Genomic DNA, 10,569 nt, shown 5'->3' with positions numbered 1-10,569 from the left:
CAAAACGGACTACATAGCCTCGAGCAGCGCGGTTCCAACACCCTTATTCCTTGATTACTTAGTGTGAATTACCTACCACACCTTATCGGGACCAGCAGCGCAAGTACTTGTCCTTGTTGGGACTCAGGATTGACTTTTTCTTTATATATATCTTGTATATATTGTTTTATATTTAGCAGAGAATCAGGCTTCACGTCAGCCACCACTGCAACAGTCCATTGTCATATATTTAGGCCCAGCACCCAGGCAGAGGAGAGAGGTCCCGTAACAGAGAATCTGGCTTCATGTCAGCAGAGAATTAGTCTGCATGTCATAGCAGAGAATCAGGCTTCACGTCAGCCAACATTGGAACAGTCCATTGGCATATATTTAGGCCCCGGCACCTAGACAGAGGAGAGGTTCATTCAACTTTGGGTAGCCTCGCAATATAATGGTAAAATGAAAATAAAAATAGGATTAAATGAGGAAGTGCCCTGGAGTACAATAATATATGGTTAAGGGGAGGTAGTTAATGTCTAATGTGCACAAGGGATGGACAGGTCCTGTGGGATCCATGCCTGGTTCATTTTTATGAACGTCAGCTTGTCCACATTGGCTGTAGACAGGCGGCTGCGTTTGTCTGTAATGACGCCCCCTGCCGTGCTGAATACACGTTCAGACAAAACGCTGTCCGCCGGGCAGGCCAGCACCTCCAAGGCATAAAAGGCTAGCTCTGGCCACGTGAACAATTTAGAGACCCAGAAGTTGAATGGGGCCGAACCATCAGTCAGTACGTGGAGGGGTGTGCACACGTACTGTTCCACCATGTTAGTGAAATGTTGCCTCCTGCTAACACGTTGCGTATCAGGTGGTGGTGCAGTTAGCTGTGGCGTGTTGACAAAAGTTTTCCACATCTCTGCCATGCTAACCCTGCCCTCAGAGGAGCTGGCCGTGACACAGCTGCCTTGGCGACCTCTTGCTCCTCCTCTGCCTTGGCCTTGGGCTTCCACTTGTTCCCCTGTGACATTTGGGAATGCTCTCAGTAGCGCGTCTACCAACGTGCGCTTGTACTCGCGCATCTTCCTATCACGCTCCAGTGCAGGAAGTAAGGTGGGCACATTGTCTTTGTACCGTGGATCCAGCAGGGTGGCAACCCAGTAGTCTGCACACGTTAAAATGTGGGCAACTCTGCTGTCGTTGCGCAGGCACTGCAGCATGTAGTCTCTCATGTATGCCAGGCTGCCCAGGGGTAAGGACAAGCTGTCCTCTGTGGGAGGCGTATCGTCATCGTCCTGCCTTTCCCCCCAGCCACGCACCAGTGATGGGCCCGAGCTGCGTTGGGTGCCACCCCGCTGTGACCATGCTTCATCCTAATCCTCCTCCACCTCCTCCTCATCCTCGTCCTCCTCGTCCTCCAGTAGTGGGCCCTGGCTGGTCACATTTGTACCTGGCCTCTGCTGTTGCAAAAAACCTCCCTCTGAGTCACTTCGAAGAGACTGGCCTGAAAGTGCTAAAAATTGCCCCTCTTCCTCCTCCTCCTCCTCCTCCTCCTCCTCCTGGGCCACCTCCTCTTCCATCATCGCCCTAAGTGTTTTTTCAAGGAGACATAGAAGTGGCATTGTAACGCTGATAACGGCGTCATCGCCACTGGCCATGTTGGTGGAGTACTCGAAACAGCGCAACAGGGCACACAGGTCTCGCATGGAGGCCCAGTCATTGGTGGTGAAGTGGTGCTGTTCTGTAGTGCGACTGACCCGTGCGTGCTGCAGCTGAAACTCCACTATGGCCTGCTGCTGCTCGCACAGTCTGTCCAGCATGTGCAAGGTGGAGTTCCACCTGGTGGGCACGTCGCATATGAGGCGGTGAGCGGGAAGGCCGAAGTTACGCTTTAGCGCAGACAGGCGAGCAGCGGCAGGATGTGAACGCCGGAAGCGCGAACAGACGGCCCGCACTTTATGCAGCAGCTCTGACATGTCGGGGTAGTTGTGAATGAACTTCTGCACCACCAAATTCAGCACATGCGCCAGGCAAGGGATGTGCGTCAAACCGGCTAGTCCCAGAGCTGCAACGAGATTTCGCCCATTATCGCACACCACCAGGCCGGGCTTGAGGCTCACCGGCAGCAACCACTCGTCGGTCTGTTGTTCTATACCACGCCACAACTCCTGTGCGGTGTGGGGCCTGTCCCCCAAACATATGAGTTTCAGAATGGCCTGCTGACGTTTACCCCGGGCTGTGCTGAAGTTGGTGGTGAAGGTGTGTGGCTGACTGGATGAGCAGGTGGAAGAAGAGGAGGAGGAAGCCGAGAAGGAGGAGGTGGCAACAGGAGGCAAAGAATGTTGCCCTGCGATCGTTGGCAGCGGAAGGACGTGCGCCAAACAGCTCTCCGCCTGGGGCCCAGCTGCCACTACATTTACCCAGTGTGCAGTTAGGGAGATATAGCGTCCCTGGCCGTGCTTACTGGTCCACGTATCTGTGGTTAGGTGGACCTTGCTACAGATGGCGTTGCGCAGTGCACACTTGATTTTATCGGTTACTTGGTTGTGCAGGGAAGGCACAGCTCTCTTGGAGAAGTAGTGGCGGCTGGGAACAACATACTGTGGGACAGCAAGCGACATGAGCTGTTTGAAGCTGTCTGTGTCCACCAGCCTAAATGACAGCATTTCATAGGCCAGTAGTTTAGAAATGCTGGCATTCAGGGCCAGGGATCGAGGGTGGCTAGGTGGGAATTTATGCTTTCTCTCAAATGTTTGTGAGATGGAGAGCTGAACGCTGCCGTGTGACATGGTTGAGATGCTTGGTGACGGAGGTGGTGGTGTTGGTGGTACATCCCCTGTTTGCTGGGCGGCAGGTGCCAAGGTTCCTCCCGAGGCGGAGGAAGAGGCCGAGGCGGCAGAAGAGGCCGAGGCGGCAGCAGCAGAAGAGGCCGAGGCGGCAGCAGCAGAAGAGGTAGCAGGGGGAGCCTGAGTGACTTCCTTGGTTTAAAGGTGTTTACTCCACTGCAGTTCATGCTTTGCATGCAGGTGCCTGGTCATGCAGGTTGTGCTAAGGTTCAGAACGTTAATGCCTCGCTTCAGGCTCTGATGGCACAGCGTGCAAACCACTCGGGTCTTGTCGTCAGCACATTGTTTGAAGAAGTGCCATGCCAGGGAACTCCTTGAAGCTGCCTTTGGGGTGCTCGGTCCCAGATGGCTGCGGTCAGTAGCAGGCGGAGTCTCTTGGCGGCGGGTGTTCTGCTTTTGCCCACTGCTCCCTCTTTTGCTACGCTGTTGGCTCGGTCTCACCACTGCCTCTTCCCCCGAACTGTGAAAGTCAGTCGCACGACCTTCATTCCATGTGGGGTCTAGGACCGCATCGTCCCCTGCATCGTCTTCCACCCAGTCTTCCTCCCTGACCTCCTGTTCAGTCTGCACACTGCAGAAAGACGCAGCAGTTGGCACCTGTGTTTCGTCATCATCAGAGACGTGCTGAGGTGGTATTCCCATGTCCTCATCATCAGGAAACATAAGTGGTTGTGCGTCAGTGCATTCTATGTCTTCCACCGCTGGGGAAGGGCTAGGTGGATGCCCTTGGGAAACCCTGCCAGCGGAGTATTCAAACAGCATAAGAGACTGCTGCATAACTTGAGGCTCAGACAGTTTCCCTGGTATGCATGGGGGTGATGTGACAGACTGATGGGCTTGGTTTTCAGGTGCCATCTGTGCGCTTTCTGCAGAAGACTGGGTGGGAGATAATGTGAACATGCTGGATCCACTGTCGGCCACCCAATTGACTTATGCCTGTACCTGCTCAGGCCTTACCATCCTTAGAACGGCATTGGGCCCCACCATATATCGCTGTAAATTCTGGCGGCTACTGGGACCTGAGGTAGTTGGTACACTAGGACGTGTGGATGTGGCAGAACGGCCACGTCCTCTCCCAGCACCAGAGGGTCCACTAACACCACCACGACCATGTCCACGTCCGCGTCCCTTACTAGATGTTTTCCTCATTGTTATCATCAAAATAAACAACAACAAAAATATTATTTGGCCCAATGTATTGTATTCAAATGCAGGCCTTTTTTTACAGACACCTAACACTATCTGGCTATCTATTTAGGTACCGTATTACACTAATACAGGCACAGCAGTAACCACAGATTTAGCTGAATATAAATTTGAGGCCTAGTATTTAGGCGCTGGGTGACAGGTATAGGTTTACTGACAGAATTCGACTTGGAAATGCACAGTAGCGTGTGTTTGAAGTTATTCAGAATGACCCTATGTTCACCTTGAATCTTATATACCCCTTTAGGGATAGATTTAAAATAGCTCTGATACTGCAGAAACCACTAAATTAGGAAATTGCTAAATTGGGAATTGTATTTCAACCCAGAACAAAAACTGTGCTTTGACGGACACTAAATAAATTGACCAGCCACAACAGTACATCAGTAACGACAGATTTAGCTGGATATAAATTTGAGGCCTAGTATTTAGGCGCTGGGTGACAGGTATAGGTTTACTGACAAAATTTGACTTGGAAATGCACAGTAGCGTGTGTGTGAAGTTATTCAGAATGACCCTATGTGCACCTTGAATCTTATATACCCTTTTAGGGATAGATTTAAAATAGCTCTGATACAGCAGAAACCACTAAATTAGGAAATTGCTAAATTGGGAATTGTATTTCAACCCAGAACAAAAACTGTGCTTTGACGGACACTAAATAACTTGACCAGCCACAACAGTACAGCAGTAACGACAGATTTAGCTGGATATAAATTTTAGGCCTAGTATTTAGGCGCTGGGTGACAGGTATAGGTTTACTGACAGAATTAGACTTGGAAATGCACAGTAGCGTGTGTGTGAAGTTATTCAGAATGACCCTATGTGCACCTTGAATCTGATATACCCTTTTAGGGATAAATTTAAAGTAGGCCTGATACAGCAGAAACTACTAAATTAGGAAATTGCTAAATTGGGAATTGTATTTCAACCCAGAACAAAAAATGTGCTTTGACGGACACTAAATAACTTGACCAGCCACACCAGTAATGACAGATTTAGCTGACTATAAATTTGAGGCCTATTATTTAGGCGCTGGGTGACAGGTATAGGTTTATTGACAGAATTAGACTTGGAAATGCACAGTAGCGTGAGTGTGAAGTTATTCAGAATGACCCTATGTGCACCTTGAATCTGATATACCCTTTTAGGGATAGATTTAAAATAGCTCTGATACAGCAGAAACCACTAAATTAGGAAATTGCTAAATTGGGTATTGTATTTCAACCCAGAACAAAAACTGTGCTTTGACGGACACTAAATAACTTGACCAGCCACAACAGTACAGCAGTAACGACAGATTTAGCTGGATATAAATTTGAGGCCTATTATTTAGGCGCTGGGTGACAGGTATAGGTTTACTGACAGAATTCGACTTGGAAATGCACAGTAGCGTGTGTGTGAAGTTATTCAGAATGACCCTATGTGCACCTTGAATCTGATATTCCGTTTTAGGGATAGATTTAAAATAGCTCTGATACAGCAGAAACTACTATATTAGGAAATTGCTAAATTGGGAATTGTATTTCAACCCAGAACAAAAACTGTGCTTTGACGGACACTAAATAACTTGACCAGCCACACCAGTAACGACAGATTTAGCTGGATATAAACTTGAGGCCTAGTATTTAGGCGCTGGGTGACAGGTATACGTTTACTGACAGAATTAGACTGGGATATAGCCAAAAAATAGCCACACTATTGATGGTTAAATGCACTTGGTGTGACAGCTTGACCAACCACACTACTGAGGGCTAAATGCACTTGGTGACAGGCGCAGCTTGCCCCTGATGTAGTATATGGCCAAAAAATAAACAGACTATTGCTAGTTAAATGCACTTGGTGTGACAGCTTCACCCTGATGACGGATTTAGCCAAAAAACAACCACACCATTGAGGGTTAAATGCACTTGGTGACAGCTTGCCCCTGATGTAGTATATGGCCAAAAAATAAACAGACTATTGCTGATTAAATGCACTTGGTGTGACAGCTTCACCCTGATGAAGGATTTAGCCAAAAAACAACCACACCATTGAGGGTTAAATGCACTTGGTGGCAGCTTGTGCTGGCACACCACAATACACAAAATGGCCGCCGATCACCCCAGAAAAAAGTGACTGAAAAACTCTCTGGGCAGCCTAAAAACAGTGAGCAATTCAATAGCAGCAGTTCAATCATCCACAGCTGCAGATCGATCTCTGAATGAAGTCCTTTGGAGGAGTTAATCACTGCCTAATCTCGCCCTAACAACGCGGCTGCAACCTCTCCCTATGCTGATCAGAGCAGAGTGACGTGCGGCGCTACGTGACTCCAGCTTAAATAGAGGCTGGGTCACATGGTGCTCTGGCCAATCACAGCCATGCCAATAGTAGGCATGGCTGTGACGGCCTCTTGGGGCAAGTAGTATGACGCTTGTTGATTGGCTGCTTCGCAGCCTTTCAAAAAGCGCCAAGAAATCGACGAACACCGAACCCGGACTTTTACGAAAATGTCCGGGTTCGGGTCCGTGTCACGGACACCCCAAAATTCGGTACGAACCCGAACTGTATAGTTCGGGTTCGCTCATCCCTATCTATGAGTTCTTTATTTGTTTGTTGGATAGCAAAAGCTTTTTCCCTTGTATTTGTTTTAACGTGTTTTGCTAAAGTAAGCATTTTCTGTGAGGTCTCAGTTTTAATTGATGTCTGCTATTGAAGCTTTTATTTTGATATAGTTATTTTAAGGTCTGATCAAGCATTTCAGAGAAAGTATTCACAGGATTTCTTTAATTTGCCAATCTCAGTGAAAGACGCCTAATTATCTTGGTATCTAGTGTGAATAAGAAAATCAATGAAAGCAATGAACTAGCTGTCATCTATTATGCTTGAGTATACAAATTTACTCCAGTGTCCATTTAATAAATAACTCCATCCTATTTGGCCGATTTTCACATCTGTAAATCATGGACATGTGCTGTATGTGTTCCCTATGGATAGCAAACGTACGTATTGATTTTAATGGGTTTGTTCACACATCAGTGATTTTCCACATGCACTACTTTTGGTCCATGATGTGGACCAAATATGACCATTAAAGTCTATGGGTCCGTGAAAACCACTTACATAATAATAATGGTATCTATGTTCTTTAGATGATTTTTACAGACCATTGGTAGAAGATGCTCTGGAAATTCATTTTCAGCCTAGCTGTGTGTGGAATACAGATGATTTAGTAATTTAAATGCTTTATTTTTGTCATTTATTACCCCCTTTAGTCCCCTTTCACACGAGCGAGTTTTCCACGCGGGTGCGATGCGTGACATGAACGCATAGCACTCGCACTGAATCCTGACCCATTCATTTCAATGGGTCTGTGTACATGGGCATTTTTTCTTCACACATCAGTTCTGTGTTGCGTGAAAAACTCAGCATGTTCTATATTCTGCGTTTTTCACGCAGCCCTGGCCCCATAGAAGTGAATGGGGCTTCAGTGAAAATCCATTGCATCCGCAAGCAAGTGCAGATGCAATGTGTTTTTCTCTGATGGTTGCTAAGTGATGTTTGTAAACCTTCAGTTTTTTATCACGTGTGTGAAAAATGCATCAAAACGCAATTCACCCGTGCAGAAAAAACTGAACAACTGAACGCAATCGCAGACTTGCTTGCAAAATTGTGCGAGTTTTACTGAACGCACCCTGAACACATCCGCCACGCTCGTGTGAAAGAGGCCTTGCATCTCTATTTATCCACATTTTTATTCCTTACTCTTTTATTCCCATAAGGTATGTATCTCTTACAATGAGAATTTAGGATGCTTTTAAAAATATCTACCGTAATTTTCAATGACAACTTTAGTTTATTATATTATGGTCACTATTTCCCAGGTGTCCCAGTTCTGTCAGGACTATTGGTTAATATTCAGTCCAATATTTTTATTATTTCTACCCACAGTGACTCCACATGTTCATGTCCCTCACTTATATCTTCCCAGAGTGTGGGCCTTAGACAGGACTTTACATAAAGGCAAAACCCTCCCCCTCTCCGGTTTTGACTATCCTTTATAAATAGACTGTAACCTTGTACGTTAACCGCCCAGTCATAGCTATCATCCAGCCATGTTTCAGCTATTTCTACTATGTCATAGTACTTCTCACACATTACTAATTCCAGTTCACCAGTTTTATTAGTCAGACTTCTGGTATTAGTATACATACATTTAAGAGATTTTTGGATATTTTTTTTACCCTACACCTTTCCTTATATATGTGGTGTGTCATAAAACTGTCCCAGGTCTTGGAGAGTGTTGCCCTGCCTTTTTCTGGAAATGCTGTGTGTTCCCCTTGTCTCCCCACCTTGGTTGCCCAATGAGCCTTTGTCAAGCATACTGAACATTAGTTACAAAGGAATTTAAATAGTGCGCCATGACCGGCGTTCAAACGTGGTGATGTCACGTTGCCATAGTAACAATATGTATACAAAATAGAAAGTTACAAATGAAGACATAATCGATCGATCACTATAATCTGTGATCACAATGCTGAACGAATACTTTTGTAGTGTACTACATAAAAGAAAAAGAAATCAAAAAGGCAAGACGGCAAGCATGTGGTGCAAACATACAGAAAAGCCATTTAGACTGAGAAATAAATGATAATTACCCTGAGATATCTCCATCTCTTACAGGCTAAACTCAATTCAAGGAATTTTCCATATTTCAGTTTTGCATTATTTTCATTATTTTCATTTTTTCTGTGACTAGATCAAAAAAAGGACAAAATAAATCAAGTGTAATAATACTAAACAGTAAGCAATATTAATACCTCACAAGAAAGCACTCAATTCATACTCTCGATTGAGACCCTTTGGTTCAAGAGTTTGCAGAGTGTGGATCCAAAAACGTTCCCGTTTTTTAAGCATTAATATCCTGTTACCACCTCTACGTGGTTGCTGAATCTGCTCAATGATTTGGAATCTCAATTGTGATATATTGTGAGAACATCTGTCAAAATGAAAGGGAATAGGTAATAGCAAATTTTTCTTCCGTATACTGGACTTGTGATTACTGAACCTATCTTTCATTCTGACAGATGTCTCACCAATGTACACCAAGCCAAAGGGGCATTTCAACAGGTACACTACATAATTGCTGTCACAAGTAAAAAAAAAAAAAAGTCTGTATACATCCATTGAACACGTGAAAGGCCTTACTGCTGTGGAATGGGTCCTGGAATTTTCTAGTTACAGTACACAAGAAAAATATTTTTTTCTTCAATTATTACGATTAGTTCTAGAAGAGAACTATTTTTTATTCCAGGACACATTCTTCAAGCAGAAACGGGGGACCGCGATGGGCTCGCATGCCGCACCGCCATACGCAAATAGCTATATGGCCTGGTTTGAACAACATTTTGTATACAATAATTCACTATATATGCAATCTTGCATTTTTTGGCGTCGATTTATAGACAATATTTTTTGCGTATGGCGGGGCGGCATCGAGTCCTTGGAGCTATTCACTGAACATTTGAACAACATATGGCCTGAATTATCCTTCACGGTTCAAAGTGATTTAAACAAGATACATTTCTTGGATACTTGGGTAATAAAAGGCCCTGACAATTCAATACAGACCGATTTACATATAAAAAAAACGGATAAAAACAGTCTGCTTCATTATTCTAGTAATCACTCACCATCAGTGAAAAAATCTTTGCCTCTCTCACAGTTTAGACGTGTTGAAAGAATTGTGTCAGATGAAACACTGAGGAAAACGAGACTAGAAGAGATGGCAGATACATTTTCCTCCAAGGGCTATCCGAGATCCCTGTTGGATTCTGAAATCAAGAAATGTAGTGGTGGGGCGGACAAAAAAAGATCTTGCAGTGACAATAGACGGTTACCGTTTATTGTTAAGTATCATCCGTAGATTAATAAATTTCATCATGTGATCAAAAAAAAATTGGGGGATTGTGCGTGCGGCTTACCCTGATGTTGTTGAATTCAGAGATGTGCCCATGATTTGTTATAAAAGAACAAAAAACATCAGGGATACAATTGTTAAAGCTTATATAGGTGGCAGTAAGATGCCACGCCAACTTTTTCTTTCTACTCCTAAGAAGGGCACCTTCCCTTGTCTACAGTGTGTCCATTGCTCTGCAGTGATTAAAGGTGAATCCTTTTCCCATCCGCACACAGGTAAAAAATTCCCGGTTAAAGGATTTTTTACTTGTGACAGCAATTATGTAGTGTACCTGTTGAAATGCCCCTGTGGCTTGGTGTACATTGGTGAGACATCTGTCAGAATGAAAGATAGGTTCAGTAATCACAAGTCCAGTATACGGAAGAAAAATTTGCTATTACCTATTCCCTTTCATTTTGACAGATGTTCTCACAATATATCACAATTGAGATTCCAAATCATTGAGCAGATTCAGCAACCACGTAGAGGTGGTAACAGGTTATTAATGCTTAAAAAACAGGAACGTTTTTGGATCCACACTCTGCAAACTCTTGAACCAAAGGGTCTCAATTGAGAGTATGAATTGAGTGCTTTCTTGTGAGG

This window comes from Bufo gargarizans, chromosome 5, assembly GCF_014858855.1.
Source record: "Bufo gargarizans isolate SCDJY-AF-19 chromosome 5, ASM1485885v1, whole genome shotgun sequence".
NCBI lineage: Eukaryota > Metazoa > Chordata > Amphibia > Anura > Bufonidae > Bufo > Bufo gargarizans.
This window is presented reverse-complemented; position numbering follows the sequence as displayed.